The sequence below is a fragment of the Poecilia reticulata genome, linkage group LG19, assembly GCF_000633615.1.
Source record: "Poecilia reticulata strain Guanapo linkage group LG19, Guppy_female_1.0+MT, whole genome shotgun sequence".
Classification (NCBI taxonomy): Eukaryota; Metazoa; Chordata; class Actinopteri; order Cyprinodontiformes; family Poeciliidae; genus Poecilia; species Poecilia reticulata.
The window spans coordinates 17398829-17425707 of NC_024349.1; the positions used below are offsets into that span (position 1 = coordinate 17398829).

The 26879-nt window shown below is 40.3% G+C and overlaps 1 protein-coding gene across 1 annotated transcript in view; it reads left to right on the plus strand.

Annotated features, from left to right (window-relative positions):
* Positions 1–2300: 2300 nt before the first annotated feature.
* The window catches only part of tbkbp1 (TBK1 binding protein 1), a 57270-nt gene continuing 32691 nt past the window's right edge, over positions 2301–26879 (plus strand). Inside the window, exon 1 of the mRNA XM_008437412.2 lies at positions 2301–2518. The gene's annotated coding sequence lies outside the window, so the exon portion shown is untranslated. The remainder of the gene's footprint in view (positions 2519–26879) is intronic.

Sequence of the window (26879 nt, forward strand, 5' to 3'; positions counted from 1 at the left end):
CCCGTTAACGCTGTGATCGCTTTGCATTTAAAAGGTGCATCTAAATGCAAATACTTGCATTCCTCTGTACACAAATAAAAGGTTCCACTTGAGCAGGAGTTAAATGCTCAATGTGGAATATAAATACAACCTGTGGAAATCCCATTTAGTAAATATCCAGGCTTAACAGTGTTTCTGACAAGTGTAATGACCGAGACACTAATGGTGAGCTTCTTTTCACGCGACAAAGGATAATAGGAGTCTGATTACGTATTCAGACTGATAAATGGAGGTTTCACAGTATCATTGGTGTCACTTTAAAAAAAAAAACATTGATGAGAGTGCTGAGAAAAAAAGTAGATCTAATTGAAAGAACAGCGATTTAAAGTTTAATTTATTTTCCAGCCAATCTTGACATGGGGAATCAAGTTGGGCTTCAAGACCTTTAGCACCATTAGGTCAGGTTTCTCTGGTGATGTCATTCATCTAAAGTAGCTAAAAAAACATTAAGAAAAACTACCAACAACTTTATATCTTTCTTTTGGATACATTTACAGTTGTATTGTAATTTTCCTAATAGCCCATGTCAACAGTTTGATTGGATCAAAGCTATTAAAATATGTACTTTGAAGGTATTTACAGAGTCTTGAAAAAATATTCACTGCAATCAAAATTGCAGTCATGTGGGCTGTTCCTCTATTAGTTTTACACATCTGAAAACTCAGATTTTGCTCCAAACACGTCGGAGATAACTTTTTAACCTAACACCTCTTTAATGTTTTCCACATCGTAATCGCTGGCCAGTCTGCGTTAATTGGTCTTCACGGTGCCTTTTGGTTTACTTAAGGGAATCGCCGTAAAGAGGGGTGTGGGGGAAGATGATTATAAATGCTTGCCACACTTCTGATCTTTATTTTGAAAATATTTTGAAACTCATGGATCATTTTCTTTTCGGTATATTGCGAATATCTACGCATTTTCAATCAAACCCATTAATGTGTTTGGTTGCATCATGACAAAATATGAAAAAAAAGGTAAAGGAATATAAATCGTTTTGCAAAGAACAGAAGTTTGAAAAAAAGTTTGTAAAAATTCAGACGTGTATTGCATTGATCACTCAGTAGGAATTAAAACGTTTGTTAGCAGGTGAAGAGTTATGGTGTACAACACTGCCATCTAGTGCCTCGATAAAGTAATTGTTTTAAGGAAAGTATTTCAGATATAAAAGTAAAATGACGGTCAAATATGTAGGAAATAAAAACACTATACAAATCTAATTTAAAAAATGATGATTTGATCTAGCCTAAATAAAGGGTTTCCTAGGTTAAATAATTTGTGCTCCAGTCAGAAGCTGAACTACAGGTTCATGCAAATCAGATGTTTTCCTTCTGAATTGTTTTTTTTTTTTTTTCAATCTTTTTGCCAAGTTTTGCCATAGATTTTCAGTTGATTAAGGTTCAGACTTTGACTGGGCCATTCTAATCTGTTCGTTCCTGGTACATTAGTTCTGAATTCCAGGGTATTTTGGGTTTGTTCCTTAAATTCTTGTCTTTACCCATGTTCTCTTTGTTGATAATTTTCACATCCATGCTTCCTTCTTACTTGAACAAATCTTGGCTTTCACTCAGTTTGTTCTTCGACCGCCACAAAGGTTAGATTAGAAGAACGTATAACTACTAGCTGTGCTATTAACAGATTAACTTTTTTTTTTTTTTAAAGAAAAACCTTTATTGAAAATGAAACCCCCAGTATATGAGGGGAAGAAGTAAGACAACAGTCTGTGCTTCACATAAATGGGGCATTGACCCACATTATCCCCATGGCTGTAAAAGACGCCTGCAGATCCCGGCGCTTCGCTGTGGATCCGGTGCCAACAGCTCCAGCCACGTTTTTTTCCCTCACAGTCCTGCAAACAGAAGGTGCGAAAACAAACAAAGCTGATGTATGGAGGATGTAGCATTTGGAAGAGGCATGTGTCTTTAAATGTAAGCTGTTGGAAAAGCGTGGGCTATAAATAGATTCATGCTTCTTTTTTTTTCCTCCACGCTATCTTTTTTTTTTCTCTTTTCTTTTCAACCCCGTGGAGGATGAAGAATGTTCAAATTTAAATTCCAGCCGGACTTAAATGTTTGATAAATCACCTTCCACTCCAGCGTGCTGCTGACAGATTGGACTCTGCCTGGAAAATACGCCGTGACTCAGGCGGTGCATGTTCTCGTTAGGAGGAAACTAACGCTCCTATTCCCGCGACATTATCATCATCATCATCATCATCATCATCATCATCATCATCATCCCACATTAGTGGAGCTCCTCAGTCCTGCTCGGCAGCATCTCCAGGAGGCGTGCTGAGCCGCGCCACAAGAGGAGCAGAGCGGGCTTCCACCTGGACTCACCGCCACATCCAAAATAAATAAGAGAATAACAATAAGCGAGGACGCGTTTTTGCTTTAGGAGGAGCTAAGCCTCCACCGACGGGGGTGGGAGAAAAAAAGAAAAGAAAACGGGATGCCATCCACGGATCGATCAGCTGGAGCGCGTAAGTTATATGTTTTCTACCCAAACAATGCGATGTGGTTCGTTTCCTGCGTGTTGGATGGCGACGTTTTAGTGAACAGAGTGTTGAGGGTGTTGGGGGGTGGGAGGGTGGAGAAGGCCAGACGAGGGGTGCTTCCCACAGATCTGTTCATGTAGTATTACTACTGTAGCGATGTGTTTGCAGTGAGCATCGCGGATGGGGGGGAAGGCAGGGAAGAGGGTCGATCTGGAAGCCGCTGTTTGCAACATCAGCACCAGTCTGAGCGATGTCCTGGCCGCAGGCTGGCGGGCAACCTTCAACTTCAGCTCGGTGCTAATGGGTGAGCGGTCCGCAAAGAGCCCTGGTTCCATCACAAAACACCGCAAGCAGCGCGAAACACCAGAACATAATTGCTTCCTTTTTTTTTTTTCTTTTTTAATTATTTCACCAGGATTTTGATGTCCACGGACAAGACAAGTTACGACAAACCACACGGAAATGCTCGCACAATTCAACTTATTCTATTAGGCAAAAACATATACAGAGAGATATCAGCCTGCCTGTGAGCGTTTGAGAAGTCCTGTAAAATGATCCGTAATTTTCAGGTCTTTTTTTTTTTTTTTTTGCAAAGATTCAGGCGTGAGGAGCAGAGGATTTTGCAGTGCCTTTGTTGAAGTTTGAAAGTTTTTACATTTTCTCGCAATATTTACTCAGCTGTTAATATATGTGGTGCACATAACTGGTGAAGTGGTGGATACATGATGCTTTATCATTTGCAGAACCACCTCTTGTATTAGTGACAGCTGCTTATATTTTTCTATCATCTTTGAAAATCTAAAGGCTAAAAATATTCGCAAAAAAAAAAAAAAAAGCTGAAGCTTATCTACTGATTGGGAGATTTGGTGAAATTGGATTTGGATTCTCAATTGGATTTAGGTCTGGACTTTGACAGAGCCAATCTAACAGATGAATATGGTTTGATCTAAGCAGCTTTACAGCTTTTGCTGCGTGTTCTGTTGAAAAGTGGACCTCTGCCTTTTTCAGGGTAGTCCAGCATTGTTGCCACTACCATAGGAGGTACTGCGTTCTAGATTATGTGCAGTGTTTGTTTTCCTCCATAAATGAGCAAATAATAAAATTCCAGTCTCTTCTGAAGGGAGCAGTGCACCTTCTTCCATGTTTGCTTCGTCTTCTATGCGGCTTGTGGCATAAAATGATACTTCTTACGATTTTTCTCTGCTAACAGTTGTCCTATCAACAGATTCTCCCACCAGAGCTGTTGGTCTCTACAGCTCCTCCGGAGTTACCATAAAGTTCTTGGCTGCTTCTCTAAAAAAAATTTATCTTTCCCTGAGTAGTTAGTTTTGGTGGACAGGCAGGTCTTGGTAGGTTTACAGTTTTCAGATGAGGAATCCTCTTCAGCGTTCTCCCTGATCTGGGTGCTGTGTTCCTCATGACAGCCTCTCTAAAAAAACCTCCTGAAATTTTTGTCCTACAAAGAAGACTGTTGCTACTGGCAATGAAAGTATGTAATTTATTGTCATCAAAGTACGGAAACCTGAACTTTTTAATGAAAATAGGTGTGAAGGACATGAAGGCAACTCGTTCCTAAAGCTTCAAATACAAAAATTCTTCAGTCAGTATTCAGTCTTACTTACAGTTGGTATTGAAAAAAGCATATTTAAATCAAGCAACCGCCCACTGGCATTAATCTCAACGTAATCCGCCCAATGGTTTGAATTAGAAATCTGACAGCATTGGTAACAAAGCTATACTTCCTTTTTTTCCTCTGAGGACGATATGATTCAAAGGTTAACTCGTGTTTTTGTTGCCTGTTCAGAGGAGAAAACAGAAATCACATCTTGCCCTTTTCACCAACAATGGAGGAGCCTGTTTGTTTTTGTACCTGTGCTGAGCAGCTCGTTTCGAAAGCCGCAGAAAAAACAGCTGTGTTCAGCCGTGGCTGAAAGTTTTAACAGTGGCACAAATGTGATGCTTCATAACGTTCTAAAATGTTTCAATAGTTTGCTAAAAACACTCATTTAGAATCTCAAGCGTGTCCTTTTCTTTCAGTGTGCTCGCGATATTTAAGCAAGACACAGGCAGACAATATATTTACCAATGTATTTGCCTTTTAGACTCACTCACATTCTCCTGCTGCCAATGGCGATCAAGCTCTGCACTGTTGGAGTCATGATCCTCTCCTCCTGAGGAGATGATACTCACAAGCTGAAACCTTCTCTGTCGCAGCTAAACCTCTCAGCTTGACGTCTTGGACGAGCCACAAAACTGTTACATTGAGTGATTACTTGCGCCTCATTTCCTCTCAGCGGTACGGTATGGGACGGTGTGGTTTGGTACACTATTTTAAGGTGCATAATATTCAGAAAACCATTTCTACCATTAGTTCGACAGTCACTGGGTTAAACCCAAATGCCTAAAGTTGTGTCATACCTGTACAATCACTGAACTGTGCTGCGCGACACCAGTAGCTCTGCTTTAACCATACCGTTGTCTTATGGACCTACAACTGAAGCCAGTCCAAAACAGTGGGTTCAGTACGAGCATGGTTATATGGTCGTCTGCTTTTACAATGGAAACAGAGAAAATAGTGTACCAAATTACATCGAACAGGGCATTGTGCTTTTGATTCTAGGTAACTATTGCTGACTCAAGAAGTTGACGTTGCCCCCTTTTATTGAAATTGTTCTGCGGAATAGAAGTGCATGAGAAAAAGACGGTGTTGCATTCTGTTTGAACTACATCAAAATGAACAGTTTTATTTGTACTTAATTTCCGCTTTCAATATTGCTGCTATGACCGATGACCAATATTTACTAATATCACATCTCTTCCATTTCTGGACTGTGAATGAGTATATCACTGAAAATCTCTTTCTTATTTAGTTAAACATGCCACAGTCGTGTGCTGTGTGTCACTATCAAATGCCCAAAAAAATATCACATGCTCAACTTCTCCCCTTCCAAAACGTACATATAAGCAGGATCAAAATGGAAATAAACATCAGTTATTAATATCAGATTTTACTGAGGTGACCAATACCAATATTAATTGCGATATATTGTTCATTCTGAGTTTGAATGTCTAAGCGTGTTTCAACATCAATCTGTCATAATTTGAGGGGCCTGTGTTGATGACATGTCTGTACTAAACTTAAGTTAAGAAATTAAGAAATGAAGTGACCCCCCCCTCCCCCTCCAGGTTCTCATTGCTATTTGCAACAATTTTGCTATTTGTGTCCTCTGTGAAATATTGTAAAACACAAAAATTTCCATCTCTGCAAAACTTAACATCTCTGTTACGGTCCAACTCTTTTCACCACGTCGGAATATAGTAGAAGAGAACTAATAGAAAATCAGCTTCTTTAGTCACGATTCTTTGGCAATTCTTGATATGGGGGGTGGATTTGTATTGATTGTTTTGACTGTGCCAGTCCATTTTCTACACATGAAAACACAAGAGTTTGCTAATCATGCACAAACTCAGATCTGTTTGAATCCAAATCAGCCATCCTCAGGGATCAACCAAGTGACGTTCTTCTGCTTTTATGGGAACCACGAATGAAGGCTAAAACACAGTAAAGAGAAAAAAAAATAAAAAATCAAGTGAGGCTCTGAAGAGGTCACGTTATGTTTACGTGCAGTGAAAAAGAAGCCACAGACCTTCAGAGAGCCTGGAGCGTCATTGATCGAGACCACTTTAAGAGATTGCATGAAAGGACTGGCTGCTTGGATCATGAGTAAACAGCTATGTGCTGCTGCAGAGGCCCAGCAGAGTCGGGGGGTAAATAAGAAGAAACCACAAAAGAGGAGTAATTTAGCCCACAATTTTCATTGTACCCCTATGAATCTCTGCAATCCAACAGACTTTTTTAAAGAGCTGAATATTTTAATGTGGCGGCAGCCTTTAACCGAGGTCAGCGGGTCACATGAAGAACCCCTCATTCTGAGCGTCAATCTGCAGTTTCGTCACTTCGGTTGAGCCATTCAGTCTCCTTTTCCGGTGCCCTGAGGGGTCTCGTCAAAAGGAGCTAATTTAAGGACGTGAATCATACCTTCACCTCCTAATCACCAATCACTCAACCGACGTGCCGCTCTTCAGTTTCCATATAGGGCCTGTGCGTGTTTTGCTGATTTTCTGCCTCTTTAGTCTTGTTTATTTTCAACCTTGCGCAGCTTTAAATTTGATTTCAGCAAACCCCCCATAAGGTTGAAGTCGGTGTAAAACGTACTCTTTTTACCGTGCCGATTAACGTTTTGTTTGCGTCTCCTTGTTTTAGAGATGCTCTGAAGCGAACGTGTGTGTGATTTTGTTATGAGCAGGACTGAATTGTCCAAGGACACAGTGCACATCAGCAGCGTGTGCTACGTCGAGTCTCTTTGTCGCTTTTATTTTTATAGAAACGAGACAGGAAAAGCTCTTTCATTATAGATGATTCACAGTCAGAAACAAGCTCTCGCAGTGTTCACTTGTGGAGACAATTAGAGCGTGTTCAGCGGGGCTGAACTGTGCCAGCTGACCTTGACGAAAGCTGTTTTGGAGTGACTCCGGTCTGAAGAGAGCGTGTTCATGTGCGCTCGGAGAGGGGAGGTTACTGACGCAATCAGACCGGGAACGTTGGCACCTTTGACTGAACAGAGGAAGTGTTTTTCGTTGCCGAATGAATTAAAAAGCAGAAGTTGAAGAGATGCGGTTACTATTCCAGTGACATGGCTCCTTAAACTGAATTATGCTGGGGTGAAATTTCCTATATTTTCATCCAGATCTTATTTTGCGAACAAATAAGTACACATGTATGCAGTTGTAAAAGTAAATGCGAGTACAGTTGTAAGTCTTCAGATGTATGTTTCGAACAACTTTGCACTTCCAGAGAGTCAGTTTCCTATTTTTCTTGGATTGGATACTTTCAGGTCTTGCCTCAGATTCTTAGTTGGTTTTTGGAATGGACTTTGACTGGACCATTTTAACACATGAATGTGCCTTGATCTGAAGTGCACTGCCTCAGTCTCTCATCTTTTGAAGCCTCTACTCTAATACTTTCCTATCAATCAGCTGATAATCAGCTTACCACTCAGATATTTATGCCTCAGAGGTATAGGAAAAATAAAACATTGACATTTTGTTCCCTGGCAGCCACTTGATCATTCAATGTGAAATCCCACCCAAAAAAAAACAACAAAAAAAAAAAAAAACAAATAAGAAAACTTCACGGAAGAGAAGTTACTAAACAATGACAGCTTAAAATGAAACCGAAAAATAATATTGGCATAGAAAAATATAACTGCAGCTGAAAATATTAACAATTACTCTGAAATAAATGTACAGAAAACTGTATTGATAGTAAAACAAAAATTGATTAAAAAATACTTAGAATTCTAAATATATACTGTTAATTAAAAATAACTAGCTTTCACACTGGCAGTTTTCTTTTCACYGAGTAATTTTTTTAGCGGTGCTATTTTTCATTTTAAATCCTCTCTGACTGTTTTGGTATCGGACTTGAGGTGCGGGACTTTAGTTATGCATATGATTTATATTATACAAGCCAACATTAGTGCTGAACCTCACACATATGTTAGAAATACGACAGGACTTGAAAGTTCTGTTAGTTTTGTTCACTTTCAGACATAGCACGTTTTTTTTTTTTGAATCTCTGTATGAATGACAAGATATGAAACTGTGACAGCAACTTCAAGATGTGCATTTGGTGTGTCAGCAGGGGTAAAGTTTTTCTTATAGGTTTGATGTTTTCTTTCTCTGAACTTGACTGCCTGTCACACCTGTAAATCTGAGAATAAAACTGTTTCATGAGACACTTCAACAAAGAGGCAAAACAGTTTTGTTCATCGTCTTGTACCAAGGAATTCAACAAGGCATTTCTGGCACGACAGTTTAAGAAAAATATTTAACAAGCTTTAGATTGAAGCTGTTTAAGCTGAGAAAAGAAAGAAGCCGAATGCAATCATCCCTGTCATGTTCTTTGGAAAAACTGCAACAATAATCTGTGCTTTCTCTATGCCTCGAGACCTTGGACTTTTAAGCTTTGCAGCTACTTTGTAAAAGATGTGCTGTACCAAAAAAAAAAAAAAAAAAGAGTTAAATTGAAAAAGAACGGCAAAAATTGTGAACACATATTTGGTCCTCGTGACGGATACAAAATCACGTTCAGATGTTTCATTGTTCTCAGCAGCAGCAGCAGCGTCACAGTGAAAAGGGGTCAGCGTGAATGAACCAGGTTTGGATTTGACGATGATTTGAAATTGTTGTTGGAACGCAATCATTTCCAAGGATTTGATTAGCGGTCGCTCCCTCCTGAGAGATAACGTTACTCAACGGAGCAGTGCACGCTCTTTTGAATGTGTTTGTACACATTCGATAAAGCTGTTGCTATTGCTAGCTCTCGTTAAGATGAATGCGTGAARTTATTGTTCACATGAGGTTAGCTTGTTTTGTAGAAATTTTTATAATTTCCCTGTGCATCAGGATAATTTTTATATGGATTTTGAGCTGAATAAATAAACACTTTGGACACACTCGACACAGACCCTTCTCCTTATGTCTTTTGCATACTGAGGTGTAGCATAGATTGCTTCTGTAAGGTCATTGCTGATTTCTTTCCTTTTTGGCGTTGTGTTTCCACATACATGTAAGCTCCACACCATCAAAGAGCCTGCTTTCAAAGTGGGGTCACACCAGATGATGATGGACCCAGTCCTAATTTAGTGACCCCCTGACGTTTAGTTGTGCTAAATGTCTCAGGTGCTATGGCTGTAAATAGTTAACTCATTCTTTGCACAATTGTCTTAAAACAAAATGGAATACAAGAAGTGAAAATGCAAAAAAAAAAAAAAAAATCCTGTTTTTGTTCATGTGATTTTTATATGGTTAAAATAAATTAAGTATGCTCCTATGAAGGAACTAATTATTTTAACTCAGGAAATTAAATTTACTGCACTGATTCAGGTTGTTTTTTTTATTATCCTTTCCAACCAAGCATAATATTTTCTCATTAATCAGATTTTTTTTAGGGCAGACTATGCATAAAAACCAGACTGTGTTGTCTCCACTGCTGTAGTTTCTACCTGAGAGTCGGTAGCCACCACAGGAACAAGAGGTCATTTATCTTGCTTTGCAGTATCATTATCGGTGGGCAGCACACATTAGACACACACGCACACATGCACACACACACACACGCACACACACATACATACAGCGTGTCCTGCCTGGAGACTGTGCTGACATAATTCACAGATTGATAATTTATGCAAAACCCTCGTTCACTCTCCTCCTGTGCGTTTTGCAACGCTTCCTTACTCACTTCTACGTTTCCTGCCTCTGGTTTTTGTCAAGTGACGCGCCACGATCAACGGTGCTATGCATAAACACGGACGTTTATGTAAGACACATACAGACTGAATCATTAAATGAAGAGGGTGGGCAGAGGCCCTGCCGGCTGATGGAATATTCATGGATGGCTTTCAAGGGTTGGAGAGGTGAAGCAAAGAGGAGACAGAGAGGGAGAAAAAAAAGACGGGCGTGACGCACTTCTCTGCCCCTGTCCTTTGACAGGGGCTGTACAAGTTGTGTTTCCATTTGGCTCCTGAATAAGTCAAAGGACTGCAGCACCAGACGCCGCTATAGGTTTTGTTTTCTAAATGACACATTTCCGTTTTAAGATTCATTCTTGGATGACTTTATCTTTTAATTATTAATATCTGACTTCATTTTAGACAAAAAAAAAACTTCTTGGTTGAATAGAAATAAATGTAAAGTTAAATCTGCCAGGGGTATGAATATTTCTTGGCATAACTGAATAAACTGCATATAGCTTTTTTTGTTTTAGCTTCTAATGGGTAGAAACAGCAAGGCCAAAGGGTTTGTTGTGCATGCGCAGGCGATCAGGTATGCATGTGTTTTTGTGTGCAGGTTTCCAACCTCTATCCATCAAGGCTAAATGAGTCAGAGACAGAGAACAGCCGTGACGGGTTGCCACTCAGATTAACGTCATGATATAGGGAATTGATTGATTAGGAAGTTGGGTCTTGTTTTAATTATGTTTATGTAAGGCGCTCGCTATCTAAAAGAGGCATGGCGTTGGAGGTCAAACTATTTTCATGTTAATTCAGAGAGAGCAAAAACATTTCCTGCAGAAAAAAAAACTTTTTGGACAATGAAAGCTGATGAGTTGTTCTCTTCATAACCACATTTAGACGTTTGATCCATGAAGAGAGCAATGGAAGATCAAACTGGCTTTTAGTCTTGAAGGGGAAAAAAAAAAGATTATTATTATTATTATTTTTTTTTTTTACATTTTATGAATACTCCCATATTTATGTTGGTAAATGAGATGGACGTCGTCAACGGCAACTGTTGTCGCTATTTATTAGCTATCCGTGACTTTCTGTTTCCCTGGGGGTTTAAATATGATGCGACAAGAACCCGTATTTATTGTTGCACCATTTACAGTGAGTGGGAGGATAAAATATGTAAAAAGCTCACTGTTAGAGAAGTTCAGCTCAGAGTGGCGTCTCGGGGTCACAAAGTCTGCATAACAGCCATTAGAAGATTTCTACCTGACCGACTGCTTGTTTAAGGGGCATACCTAGAAAAAGCTTCTCCTTTTCTTTCAGCGCGGATCAAAACACGAGGTTGTTAGACTCTGCCGGGACCATAATTGGAACTGTTTGAAGATCACACAGTTTTTTAGTTTTTTTTTGCATTAAACTCTCCAGGAAGGTATGTACTCCATTAAGTGCGAGAACTATGATGCAAGGGGGGCCAATTCGTCTTCCTAAAGCACAGGAAAAACCATGTTGTAGTATATGGCATGACAAAGTCTTTGAAATGCCAGCATTATTAGAATAAAAAAATAAATAAATCTGAAAACTGAAAACGGGACATCATTCAGTCTTTTGAGCGGGATAGTGATCTGAATCAAACATGAATCAACACAGAAATGACTCACCAGACACAAAAATCATTTGGCTATCTACATCATGTCTTTTGTTGAATACTGATGAAGTTGTCTGCAAAAATGCTCAAAACATCCACGCAAAATATTTTCCTGATTGGAATAGAGCTGGAAATACATTATGAATTTAAACATCTTGTTGCCTAACACGATTTCAGGCACATCCAAAAGAGCTTGACAGGAAAGGCAGATGGGTTGTTTCTGAATTCAATAATTTACCTGTGTATCTACAACTTAGCTCATACAAGTGCCTCAAGGGAGCATGTTTTGAATCATTGATCTTATAATTCTTGCAAAAATGTTGATAAGCTGTGCTTCGTACAATTTGATTACTTTATGTCCTTCAACTGGGCTTGTATGATGCATAAAGTATACGAACGGATGATTCTGAACGCTCCAATCTTGTGAAATATTGGCGAGGACTAAAGGAGGTTACAAACAGTGGAATTTATCCAAAAATAATATTCTGAAACACAGGCTGCTCCCACTAAGCTGAACATATATAGAGGTTAAAATTGTCTTGTATTTCTCATTATGATATAAAAGTTATAAAAAAAAAAAAAGTATTTTTTTGGGAGTTTTTTACAACTTGCCCAATACACTAAACTGCATTTCTTTTCTTTTCTTTTTTTTTTTTTAACCATTTATTATTGTGGCAGGCAGCTACTCTGATTGAATATGCTTAGCATGTTTGGCTGTGTAGCTTATTTTCTTCTTTTTGATACATATATTATTTTGCTAATTAAATAATTAACTATGTTTTGCTCATCCAGCTGCTTGTCACACTCAAAAATGCATAGGTGCTTGAACAAAAGTAGTAACAAGAGCTGATTATTCCATAAAAAACAAATCTCTGCTCGATCGCTCATCTTTATCTCATCGTTGGTAATGGTTTTGTGGGCCAAGGGCGGCAATTGTTGTACGTCTCCCTCCTCTAATTAAAACCAAAAGGAAAATGAGAAATTTGATGGGCGGCCCAACCGTATTCGTGTCCTACTCTGAACCAAGACTTTGGATTTTAGATGAGTCACTTAGCAGAAGAGAAAAAGAAAAAAAAAAGGCTTTCCAAACTCCTCTTTGCTGCTCCCAAAGGGAACAAACTCACACCTCCCACTGCACCGTCCCGGCTGTCTTCCATTGTTCAGTAGCAACCCCACTGACAGCGCCGAAGTCTTTCTGCAAGAGCAGAACTGAAGCACGACGGTTTGTTTGCGATGAAACCTTGAGCACTGCGTGACAACAGCAGGATGACATAATAGGGTGGTGGTTGCTGTCGGAGGACACCTGGTTGCTGGGGAAACTGGAAAAAGAGATGTGATGTAACGGCGACGCAACTCTCTACACCTGCTCTGAAAACGGTGCCGGCCAGTTTACCCTTATGTGCACCGCGTGTCCAATACGTTAGTGATGGAGAATGGGAATGAAGTGCGTAAGGAATGGAAAGAGACGGCAGCTGTGTGTAAGATTAAAAAAAAAAAAAAAAGAGGAAGAAAGTCCTTGTCGAACCCGGAGTCTTTGGACTCGCTGGGGATTCACGATTCTTTTTGTGTCACAGGAAAACCAGGTTACCCATTTGCTTGCCGGTCGTTACAGGACTGCTTAAACTCCCTGTGGTGCACCTAAAAATATCTGCTCCCACACTCTGAAAATGGCCTACCTGGGTTTGGTGAGGAAATGTCTTGTTGACATATCCAAAATATATTTATTTGTTGTTCCTGCAGCTTCAAATTAATTTTTGTTTTAAATTCCTAACTATAAAATGTGCAGAGGGTAATAAATGCTTTCATAGATTTTTTTTTCTGTATCTTTGAGATACCACAAATAAAGTTGCACCAGTGAATCACTTCCAGCACAGAACATGATTTCTGATATCCATATTTCTTTGGTTAAAATTACATTTTCATCATATTACAACAACAGTACTCGACAAGCGTATTCATACAGCTTGACTTTTCAAATATTTTTCCATGTTACAAAAACATATTTCAATGTGCAGGCCCTTGGTACTTTGGAGAAGCTGCAGAGATGTATAGCTCAGGGACAGTTGGTTGATAGTTGTAGAACCAGGACATGTGCAAAATATGCTGTGCAGCACATCAAATTGCAATCACCATCAGGATTTTGCTTTCAATTTCAATATGCTATTTCCACAGAACTGCTTAGATGCAGTACAGTAGACGCAATTGGCTATATTGTTTCATGTAATATGGATTTCAAATCTGCTTATCAATAATATATTTGAGCAGATGGAAGGATTCTCATTATCCTTTATGCCTAAATGTATACGTACTACATTAAGAATTGTGATTAAGACATTAAAAAGTGAATGGAATAAAAAAAAAAAGGCTAATAAATGCACTGTACATCCATCAACATAAAACAATAAAATAGTCTTTGTTTTTTGGGGTGTAGGAGGACCTAGTATCTGTAAATGTGCAGTCCGATGATTCAGGCGTTTTGACGTCATCTACCAGAACAAAGATGCCGTCTTCTGTTTGCAATCTGACCTTGCTAACAACCTGTCACTGAACTGACTCGGGATACGAAGAATAATTACATCTGGGGGRTAATCCATGTGTTTGCMGCCGGGCCAGGCCTRGCGCATGGATTTCCAATAAATAAAGCGGCTGAAAAAAACTGCGAGCTTCAGGCAGAGTGACACTCGAGACAGAAAGAGATCACTCAGGATCTGTCTGTGCTCTGTAAGCCGCTGCTTTTTCGACTTGCAAAGCTAGATCTTTACATCAGCCTCTTTTGTTTTTCGGTTTCGGTTTATCCGGCTGCAAAAACCTCCCTTTTCCACCTCGAAACCAGAAGTCCCATCAAACGGTAGCAAAAGCMATCTAGGAACGAGCTCTGTCCTCGACAAACAAGCCGGTCGCCGTTCTTTTTGCGAGGGTGACTTTGAGTTAACTCTGGTTCTACATGCATGACGCGTGCAACGTTGCATGACCTGGAACATCTGGGCCGCACCAGCCTAACAAGACTGCTGTGGCGCTTGTGTCTGGTAATTGGCTGTCAGCGTCGGCTCTTCTTCATTTTCTGCTAAATAGAAAGAACGGTCCAACGCAGCATGTGRACCTCTCTCCTCAGACTCAGGCCTCAGTCTGCTATACMTGTTTGCTGTCCGTCATCTCTGGGGAGATTTGCTGGAGCTGTTTCTTTTATCTTTCTTAGATGTTGCTGTTTCCCAGACCMCGATTTTAATTGCTTGCTGTAGTTCTTCCTTTTACTCTTAAAACTCTGCCCTCAAAAATATCTAATTTAACATTGATAGGAAAACATATTTTCTGYTATCTAATCCAAAGTCAGCATTAGTCGTCATGTATGGGAAGGAATAAAGTTTAACAAAATGTTGACACATATTTCTGWCAAGCATTTTTATATTCCAAGTGGCATCTACTGATGCACAGGGGGTAATCAAACTAAAACTAATCAGGACAAAAGCCATGAGAGATCAYTGGTAATCTTGTGGCGCAAAGTTGGTATAAATCTGCATGCATCGTGAGCACGTTTAAATTTAGAACATGCCGTTTGCTCGCATCTGCTTTTTTGCTATCCGACGGTCTCRTCATAACTCCTCTAACATTTTGATCTCGGTCCTGAAATCACAAAACATTTTGGTTCTGCTGTTGCTAACAAAGGCTGTACAACAATAAACCTCCCAGCTGTCTGAGCTATAGCTTTCCGCTGCTTTTTCAGCCTCACACATGTTTATATGTGCTTTTCGCCTCTGTCTGTGAGCATCTCTCAGAGTATGAGCTCTGTGCCAATGTGACATTCACATCATATCCAGTATCTTACACATGGCTGAATTAATGCCCTCAGGATAAAATTGGTGTTGGCTCTTCCATGACCTCATGCCGGTTTTATTATTTTCTCCGGCATCATGAAATCAGCCAGTGGTGCCAGTGCTGGAGATGAAACGATTAGCTGGCAGTGAATCTGAAAAAACAAATAGGGAAAGAATATAAGAATGTTCCGATCCGCCTCCTAAAGTGTGTGTTCTATTATTTCCCTTGCTTTACTGTTTTGGGTTATTTTGATAGTTCTGTCTTCTTGTACAATTATTCTTGGTCAATTTCTGGATCAACAACACCGTCTCTGTYGGAAACGAGTTTKTCCTTCAGCAGTKYATTGTTTAGTTTGTGGTGCCTCTGATATCATTTTTCTGTACAGATGCCGGAAAGATCCKGTTAATTCTTCTGCGTTCGTTTCATATATACTTAAGTCCATCATCAGCGAGCTTACAGATGTGTACCCGGTCTCCATAGAAGGAGCAAATAGCACCAGTAACTGGGGGGCACAGCTTAATGATCAGCAACAGGAATGAAGAAATAAGACAAAGACAGAAGTGATGGCATTCATCCATCCACATGCCGCAATGCCGTTAATGGCTGCACAGACCGCCTCTGCTCTACCAACAGTGGCGCAGTTGGTAGAGCTGTTGCCTTGCAGCAAGAAGGTTCTGGGTTCGAKTCCCGGCCCCGGTCTTTCTGCATGGAGCTTGCATGTTCTTCCTGTGCATGTGTGGGWTTTCTCCGGGTACTCCGGTTTCCTCCCACAGTCCAAAAACATGACTGTCAGGTTAATTGGCCTCTCYAAATTGTCCCTAGATGTGAGTGTGTGTGTGCATGGTTGTTTGTCCTGCGTGTCTCTGTGTTGCCCTGCGACAGACTGGCGACCTGTCCAAGGTGAACTCCGCCTCTCGCCCGGAACGGTAGCTGGAGTTAGGCACCAGCACCCCTCCTGACCCCACCAAGGGAGAAGGGTGTAAAGAAAATGGATGGATGGTTGCTTAAATAAGTTTGGGCTTAACTGTATCTATATTTTAAAGTATTCGTATTGTTCAGTCGTTATGCAGAATCCAGCTGTCCACTTTGAGCTGTGGAGCAACTCGAGTACATTTTCAGTGCTCTTACTCCTCCCCCTCAGTGTCTCTTTATTCCCTGAACACACACTTGCATACTCGCACATTACACACGCAGACAAAAAGAGCCCTTCCTCATGTAAAATGCAGCTTTCTCAAGAAGACGATCATCCACAACACAAGTTTTAACTGTAGTCTGCTTCGTTTTACATTCACATGACTTTCCGAATCCGATTCCGTTTCACACCTTTGTGTTTCACACTTTTTGTCCTATCGGAGAGTCCTAATTTTCTCACACTTGTCCAAACGGCTGTTTGAAGGTCATCAACTCAGAGGAGTTAGATGTAAGAGCATTCACTTGTTACCACGGAAGTCTTTTYTTTTTTTTTGCCCGTGTCCTCACAGGGGACAGYCACATACGCTCACGTTTCAGTGTTACAGAGGGAACAGCTTTGGAGGCCGAGCAGCTTTGTCCTTTGCCAAGGACTGTGACTTCCATTAAAATAATGCTCTGACGTCTTGACAAGGGGCACATGTGCAGCTTGAAGCTCGACACGCATGCTTGATTGGTAAGTTTAACATCACCTGAGTGAGCAGGCGCCTTTACGCTCCAGCTGAAAGACGCCACTACACTCCCATCCCCCACYCCCCCCAACCCCAATCTGCCGTCTTTTGCGTTATCTCGTAGTCTGTCTGATCCGAGCTTCTGCTCTCTTCCCTCTCACACATCGTGTTGTTTCATCCAGCGTGAACCAGCAGCACCAGGCTTCATTAATTAATCATCAATCTAAGATCGTCATATCAGCTCTGAGAGCCAATTAAACCCTTGTTTTATTTTCTGTCTCAAGCTGGCGACGGTCTTAATATCCTCAAATAATGGAGGCTGGAATTGAACCCGTTGTGTAATTCAGAKGTAGCAGAGGGGTGTTTCGACGAAATGCCTCGACTCTCAATAAGCATGCTCGTTCTTTTTTCATGGCTGTTTCACTGCTTGTTTTTAATCTGTATCTTTACACGCRCTTAATTTTACTTGCCAATTATCACATGTGCTCTTTGTTAGCCTTGAGCTTCCTCTGTAAATTCAGGCCCATGGACWGGTTGTCAGTCCGTCACAGGACAACACAGAGACATGCTGGGCAAATAACCAGGCACACGCATTCATATTTCATTTTTACGCTGTGTGATGTAGCACTTAACAGAAGCTAGAACTCACAAATAGGTGAGTGAGCTATCATGCCAACAATGACTGGAAAGCTTAATGTAGAATTTGAACTCAAAGAATCAGGGGCGRATGATGAGAAGAAAGAAGCTAAAGTCTAGAAAGAGGCAAAACTCACAACCAAAGATTTTCTTGCACAGAGGATTCTTTCAACGCAGAAGAAATTGCACAATGGGAACCTGTTACAAAAGGTCAACTTTTATACTAATTGATGTTTTTCAATAAATCAAACATGCAACAGTAGTTTTTCCCATGTATTGCAGTCGATGTTGACCTTTCAATTGTTGCCTAACAGCTGGAAGGATCCCAGTCTAAATGCCACCTAGTTTCTGTGGAGCGTCAATGTTCTCCGTGTTACATRTGGGTTCCCTCTGAGAATCCTGACCATCTCCATCAGACCCGAAATATGTGTAAGCTATCTGGTGACTGATTATCGCCCTTATGTGTGAGAGTGCAGGATTTTTTTAGAGTATTTCCATTTTCAATGTGTTTTCGTGCAGGAAAAAAAAGAAAGAAAATGGAGGATGTCTGTTAAATCTTATTTGGGCAACTATTGTCTTGACAAACTACTAAACAGTTTATCAATATCTGCATGCAGGCAGAATGTGGCCTTCAAGGTAGAAGATGAGAAAGACTGAAATATTTCCCAATGCTGTCATGAAAATTCACATTTATTCATCTTTCTCTTCTTAATGTCATTGTAACCAATTTCGCTGCTTCTTCCTTATACTGCACCCCCCCCCCCCCCGTCTCGGTGTCATGTAACCGATAAACCTCCATTATCTTGTTTACTTATCGACATTAAGAGCAGCGTAGAGACTCTAGTTGTGGCGTTGAACATGCAGCCCAGGCACTGTTGGTGGAGAGTGTGCTGAATGGTATCTTTTATTAGCTACACCTGCATCACAGATACTGCACCGGGTTGTGTGAGTCATAGGCAAAACAAGAAGGGAAGCTTTCCCCCCCCCTTCTACTGTACAGACTACTGTAGACGTAATATTGTTGCTAAACAACTGGCAGAATAAATGCTGGTTCTTTAGTGATAGTTTGTATATGCTGGCATATTTCCATCTACTTCTGAGAGAAAAAGGGCAGACTATCCATTCCATTGTACTGTTCCTATGGTTTAATGTCTTTTTCGTCGGATGCTAGCGAATGTGTAAAGTATTTTTTTGTAGCATAACGCATCACAAGGAGAGGTTTTATCAGAGGGGTGGCCCCAGAGGTCCATGGTACCTCTGGAGGAGCTGCAGAGATCCACAGCCCAGGAGTGACAATCTGTTGGACAGGACAATTATTATTCATGTTTGCCACAAATCTGTCCTTTATATARAACAGGCAAGTTTTGTTCCCCCTAGTCCTTGAACACAACATCCTCTTGATGAAACATCAGCTTCTTTCATAAAATGCATCAAGGCTGAATTTAAAAATGTTTTTGCACTCGCCGTGTGATTTGTGAAAGAGACCAAGTGGGTCCAATGAGAGACTCCCAGCCTTGCATCAGCTGACTTGTGTAAGCGTAAACTGGCTTTGTGGCTCAAGTTTCTAATATAGCAATTACAGATGGTCTGTGCAGCCAGCTGCCTGGGGGGGTTTAAGGCAGAAGCACATGGTAGGAGTGTCCTGACATTTATTTTATGTTTGATACTGTATGCTGAACCTGTGGAGCTTCACCCTACATCTTGCTTTCATACCACAGCGATGGATTTTTTTCAAAGCCTGCATGTGTGAGGGATATGGCCCACCTGGATTTGTGTCGCACGAATGACCAAAGGGAGGTCAAAAAGGGGATCATCTTTGCATATCTACATCCAGATGTAGATATTTATGTGCTAGCATGACCTGGTCAAAGTCCAGACATAAATCCAGTAGAGAATCTGTGATTATCCATGTTAACTCTATTAGCATGCGAGTTTGAGATTGTAAAGCGACATTTGAAAAGGTTTCATAAGCTGAATGAAGGCCGTTTTTTTTAGGTGCTTACTGTTGGTATTTCCCTCAGTTTTGTCAGCTTCCTCCACAACTCAGCWGGCGTTGTTCCCTTTGCTTCCCTTAGGGTAAAAAACAAAMCTGTTTTACCCTGAAAATTGCTGAAGTGCAGTTTGTTCACCTCCCTGCCGTCAGGTTTGTTTCTCTCCTGCCCTTGGCTGTCGTYAGACGGAGCCCGTATCATTCATTGTCAACTCAAGATGCACAAGCAACAAAGAAAAATGTCTGGAGACGAAGTTGGAACGGCGGAGTCASTTTCGCATTCTCAGCGGGCTCATTATCATTTCTGTTTCACTTAATCACTTGGTTCACAAAGTAGTAAAAACAGTTATTAGAGCAGATGATCTCTGTATGACTTCTGGGCTAACCGTCTCCACCACTCAGCCACATTTTTCTCTTCATCATATTGTGCATCTCATCTGCGCGCAACAGCCATCTTTCACTCCTGCCTGCTGGCRAGCCGAGTGTGCAGCGAGAGAAAGCATCGCGCTTGTCTTCCTTAATGCTCTTTTCGCCGACTGAGACCAAATTACAGTCTTTATTTCACAGGGAAACACACAAGTTCTTGTGAGTCATCCAACTTTAGCTCATCCCCRTCAACAAAGTGTAAGAACACTGATGTTTTTTTTTTCCTCCAGTTGTGTTTGCGATTGTGTTTGCGGCCATGATTCACTTTTTTTTAATTGTTGGCAAATAAAATACATTTTTATCAAAAATATTTTTTTTTCTGTGCTTCTTGGGCTGCAGCTTAGCTCAGCTTTATCTCGTTTTTCAGAGCAAGAGAATCCAATAATAAGGAGATTAATGTCTTTTGTGGGTAAAGTTCTCATTCAAAGTCAAGATAGACGTTCTTCCCTCCAGCAAATAGAGAGAGAAAGAGGGAGAGAGAAAGGTAGGGGGGATGTGATGAACTTGGCTGGTGAAAGGCAAGATGGATGAATGTCAGGGAGAACGACGGGAAAGGAAGACAGCATGATGGTGGAGAAAACGGGCTGGAGGAGTTGACGTTTAACTTCAGCATCCGCAAAAAAWAAAGAAAGATTAGGGGAGCTTCGGTGAAGGAGGGGAAAGAGAGATTGAAAAGACAGAAAACTCAGAGTTGCGGGGGAAAAAAATAAATACAGCAACACAACTCATTGTCTCCCTCCTGCCCCTGCCATCAATCTCCCAAATGGCAGCTGCCTCTCTCTCTCACAAACGCGCACACGCACGCACACACACACATGGAAGTTTATGGCCGCCTGCATGCACAGCTGATTCCCCCGGTGATGAATCATGGGAGCAGCATGGCACAGCACAGCACGGCATTTGTTAGAGGTGGTGTTTTTCTGCTGCGCTGACAGGCTGCATAAGCACTTTTTACTGTGTGTTCCCCTGCGAGTGTGTGTGGGTGTGCATTGTGGCAGCTGGGGCCCAGGCTGTTTTGTATGTGTTTTAGCGCATGCTACATTTYTGTCTTTAAATGAGAGTTCGTGTTTTCAAGTGCGGTTGTGTTGGCATTGGAGTCAGTATCTTACTCGGGAGTAGACAAGCAGTCAGACTGATCTCATTTCGGAGAATCGGGCAGGAACTCTCACGAGAGCCAAGCTAAAAGCTACTCGTTCCTCCGTCTACAACTGCTTAAACCGAAAGCTCCGTCTATAACCCCTAAACTACAAGAATGAACCATAGAAGATACTAATTAACACTGGTCAACAGCCAGAAAAAGATGTCTGGGKTTTTTTCAACTGTTTTAGGGTCATTTTGATGYGATGAATCCAAAAATCACATTGGTTTTGCTCAATCAACTATGGATGCAACATGRGCATCAAAATGCCTGACTTGTTCTCACGTAYGGATCAGTTTCCTGAGAATCTGGGATGAACGATTGATGAGCAGGAAGAGAGAGAMTCCGTCAGAACAGAAAAGAGACGGATAATTTAGCAGAATGAAGACGTAATGTTCAATTTACGTGCAATTACCCTTATAAGTGTGCCCAATTTATATTAATGTCAGAAACAGTCTAATATATCCTCGTCAGTGCTCAACAATGCCTGTGCATTCTTTTTGCATCTACTGTTTGAGTGTGCATATCATGTTAACTCCCCTTCAGCATGTTAAGTGCGTCAGGTTCAGGCCTTTGTTTACCATTTCTCTGAGGTCAGAGAGCGATCARAGAATTTCATCCACTGTTTTATACCACAGAGCCTTGAAAGGCAGCCAACTGCTATGAAGCTCTGTTATCTAGAACGCTGTAATGGCTGACGGCAACTTAGACGAGTGAGAACATTTTAATCGACCTACATGTCTGATTATAGGCATGATGCTCAAAACTGTTTATTGAACACAAAACTTTACTGTCACTGTTATAAAACCAGCATGTCTGTGATTTCCAAATGCTAATAAAATATTATTCTATTGGTTGATTCTGGTTGCGCTTTAATGACCTCTTATTTCATTAGCATCTGGACATCAGCAATAGATTCCTGATTCGGATTAGAATGTGTTACTTTAAAATGGCAGCGACTTAGCAATTTTAAGCACCTTTGTTTGTCTAATGAYGGCGATGCTCTCACTCKAATTAGCTGCTCTCGTTCAAGTCTGTTTCATGTGTTGTGAGTGATGACCCTGATGCAAGAACCTATTAGACGTTGTGTTAAAGTGCAAAGCCTGGACCACGTTGAGGTTCACTAATTAAGCAACAGAGATGAGCAACTCAGGTGAAGTTTTGAAAAAAATGAAAATTCTCATGCAGCTGGAAAAAAATCTGATGTTTTTGCTCTGTATTGTTATTTTTAGGTTTAGTAAAACTCCWGAGCACAGAAATACCAAATATTGCTTTAGCTCCCTATCCTCCTTCCATGTTATTTATTTATCTGGCTATGGTTTGTTTGCTTTGATAAGACTTTAGTAAAAGGCATTAGAGTAGATTTGAAATCAAAACCTAAATAAGTACATAAATAACATTAGTAACATTACTATATTAAAGGGSCAAAAATACCAAACTTCAATCCATAAACACTAAATGTTTCTATATATTATATAACATTTTCAAAATTTGTTATGTAATTGTAATCAATGTGAAATCTTTTTTGGCATTAAAACASTTTAGCATTTCTTGTAACTGCTGACGAACGTTCTGTATGTTTTCACTTAATATTTATTTTAATAAATTTAGGTTTATTTGAGGTTTAGGCCAATCTAGGCCTAAACCTCAAATAAGAGCCAGCGAAAGTCAGACGGTAACTTACTCTGATAGCCGAAGGGAGACAAACCCTATTCTGAGGAGTGAAAGTCTTTTGTTTTTAATTTTGTGAATGCCCTCATCTCCTTCTGTGCACTCATTTATTTAATGCATTTAATCCCAATGGGATTCAGTGAACAGCCTTATTCAGCCAGTGATTTGATTATGTGTGTTRTTATTATATTAAAGTGCTGTTGTCACTTGATACTTGACAACAACTCCTCTGGTGAACTTTGTGTCTTTTTCTGTTTGTAGTAGCAAGGAAATATAATATAATGTAGATATATATACATATACATATAAATATATCTATACATTTTTGGTGTTCTCCCCATTTATATCCTTTTTCTCCATTGATGCCATACGTTCCCTCCGTCTGGCACTGTCCACCTCCTCTCACTGTGTCATCCCGCGATCCCCACAGCAGGCTGGATATTTGGCACCTCTGACTCGAACAGTATGCTTGTGAATGGCGAGACCAGGGCAGAGAGGTGGCGTTCCCTTTCTGCTCTGCCAAATGCTCCCATAACTCGTAGCTTCAGTCCAGAACACCTGCTTCCTCCGTCTCTCACGATAAACAATGCCAAAGGCTGGAAGGCATGGCACWTAGGAGCCAATTAACCTGCCAGCAGGTACGATGCGACTCCTCGGGTTTCTGTGTCTGTGGACACAAGGCGCTGAGGATGTGCACGTCAATGACAGAATCACAGCAAGGACAAAGTAGCGGCATTGCAGAGCTGTTTCTCTCCGCACGTTTTGCTCTTGTCCAAAAAGGATAATGATGYTGTTTTTTTCCAATATCCTGGATCTGCATACTGTTCACAACTCATTAAAGCCCAGAATGTGGGCCAAGTCATAGTTCTTACACTCGATTTTCACTAGCCTTCCCTCTTCTTACATCAATCTGTACTGCACTGAATCTTCTTACAGTGAGGACATGCTACTGTAATAAAAAAACAAAATTACGCAGCTATGTCAGGGGTGTCAATAAATATGTGTATAAGAAATATATAAATAGTAATTATAGAAAGATGATTTCATTAAAATAGATGGTAATAGATTTTATTCTTCTCAGTTAAAGAAGCAGAAATAAAACAGTTTCTGTATTGCTGTGATTTTCTCCGCCATGGGAGTTAGGACTTCTGAAGTCTTTCAACAGGCTGTGAGTTGGATTTAGGTCTGGATTTGACTGGACCATTGTGAGACATGAATATKCATTGATCTAAACTATCCCATTGTAGCTAAGGCTGTATGTTTGTTGTATCAAACCTTGCTTGCCTTTGGTCTGCGTAACTCAGTGACAACATTTGATACAGAACTGAGCCGTGTTGGAGGAAAATGTCAGGCTTGGTCGGGCTTTTCCCGATTCGCACAAAGTGACCATGGGAGACCTCACTGAAACCACAGAACTGCGAATGCCGAGCACATTAACTGCTCAGCGTTTAMCTACGCAGTTCAAGGCTCCTTTGGCTTTCCATTTACACAAAGCACAGCGGCGGTAGAAAGTCCTTTCAGTACTGTAGACAATATCACAGAAGGAGGGKTGGGGTGGTCTTGAAGGAGAAGGGAAACAAGAAAGGACTAAGAGRGAGCATGCAGGGATGACAAAAARGGGTGTGATGTGTGGGTTCAAGGAATAAACAATCACAAAGATGCCAGTTTCACCCTCTGAATCTTCTGTTAACGATTAATCTGCGCTGCGGTTTCAGTCTCACAAATGGTGGCCCGCTACCTTTTGTGACAGGTGGAAGTTTTTGACTCCGAATCCGAGGGTAAGGGGAGGGGTAACAGCGACGCGCAGTCAGGAAGTTTAGCCACGGGAGTGTGTGCGAACTGCACTGTGTGGGGTAAATTATGCATGTTAATTTAGAGACGCACAAGCATGAATATTCCATTGTCCTTGTCTTTTGTTAAGCAAATGCAGCCACATCCATCAGCCTACACAATGTTGTCCTCGCTGACGGATGGTAGCAAAGGGAGTCAGATGTGTTCGTTTTCATTCGGATTTGAGTGTCCACGATTGATCTGATTTTTGCTGTTTTTAGAATTTAAGCTTCGATGTGTGAGAAATTACCAATTTACGCAAAATTGCGAGGGTTTTTGAAAAGTGATATTTTCAAATTTTTTCATACAACAACCACAAAATTGAATGTGTTTTATTGGATCTTTGTGTAATAGAGCAAAACAAAGCAGTACATGATTGTAAAGTGAAAGGGATACTTGTGATTTCAATTTTATTTTCAAAGTGTGGTGCACATTTGTTCTTGACCCCACTCTGATACCGTTGGATAAAATCCAATGGCACCAGCTGCCTTCAGAAATAATCTAATAAATAAATAAATAAATAATAATAATAATAATAATAATAATAATAATAATAATAATAATAATAATAAAAACTGTGTGGAATTTAATCTCTGTATAAATCTAGGAGTTCTTGACCAAACAGCATCATGAAGCATARCGAAAACAGAAACCAGGTCGGGGTCAAAGTTGTGGAGAGGTTTAAGGTAGACGATATGTGTAAAACTATACTCAACTCGACATACAACCAGAGACCCAATGGTTGCATGTTGACACTTGAAAATGAAAGGGTGAGGTAAAATGCAAGTAATATTTTTAATAGTATACTTTTTTTCTTGTGATGTTTWAGGGATTGATATTTTTGTTCTGACGTATATTTAAAAAACATGACTTCCTTCTGTTTTGTGTACCTTCCTGCTTATGTGCTTTTCATGGACTAATGTTTGAAGACTCTCTTTTGCTGTGCGTTGTACTGAACAGCCCTCGTGGCGTGTTTGCAATTTTGCAGACTTTAATTGGATAAAATCAGCATCCCAACTGAGCTTTTTTGGACCTCATCCAAGTCCTGGTATCCATACAGACTGAGAGACACATTGCGATGCCAGGGGTCTGGATTATAAAACAGATTTATGGTCAAATTTCATCATTAAACTCTCATTTCCTCTGCATTATATGAAACAAAATCACAGGGCGGATATAAATTGTTTAGGTTAATTTGATATTTATGAGGGTCTTAAATCGCAAACAGTATTCTTTGAAATTCTCACGTCCAGTTTGTGTATATGTGGCGCTCTTCTTAGCAACTTTTTACAAAATAATTGTAAATTTGTAAAGTAAGTTTAGGTTTCAGTGCAGAAACATTAAGAGCTATACCAAATCTGACTATAAAGTGAGTTTTAATTGCTTTATTTATAGTATTTACTTTACATTTAGTTTTAGTTTTATTATGTGTCTCTATTAATTCCAATAATATTGAGTTCTTAACTGATTGCTTCATAATCCTGTCCAAACCACAGTGATCCATGTTGCTCGTGCGTCTTCCTCAACTCTTCATGAAAATATTTGGACAAAGAACTATGCAGCATTGACTTTTTGTGGCTTATCCTTCTTGTGAAGTGTCACTGATTGAATGCTGGACAGCTGTCAAATTAGCAGTCGTTCCTATAATTGAGTAGGTCGCAACAAAGCTAAAGATCAATACTCAAAATTTGTTTTCATTGTCGCGCAACGTCCAACTGCGTAATGGACACATAATCATCAAACAGACAACAGAAATAAGCTTTTTTTAAAAAAAATGTCACTGTGCATGGATTGGCCGCGGGTCAGCAGCAACAGCAGGTATCTGGCGGTTGGAAAACTGCAAGTTTGACTCCGGCTTCCCTTCGCCACACACCGAAGCGCAAGAGACTGAACTGCAACTTCCCAGCTGGTCTGCAGTTAAGCTTATATGCATGTCTGTGCAAATTGGCAAAATTAATCATTGTAATAGTTCTGATTTACTGGAGAACTATTAAAGTTGAGTTTATTTACCTTTTTATGTATGCATGTGTATATTTACAAGAAAACACCATTTCTGGACTTAGTTTGGAAATAATTGATCAATTAGGCCTAATTAATTAAACAGCTTAATTTTTCAGCCTWAACAAAATTCAACAAAATCAAGATGAGAAGCTGTTGAAGAGTACAAGTACTTAATATTTTACCACTTTTACGACTAACCATGTGTGTCTGCAGCCTGTTTAACCACATAGGCATTTTTGCCTGCACCTAGGTTTCAGTCAG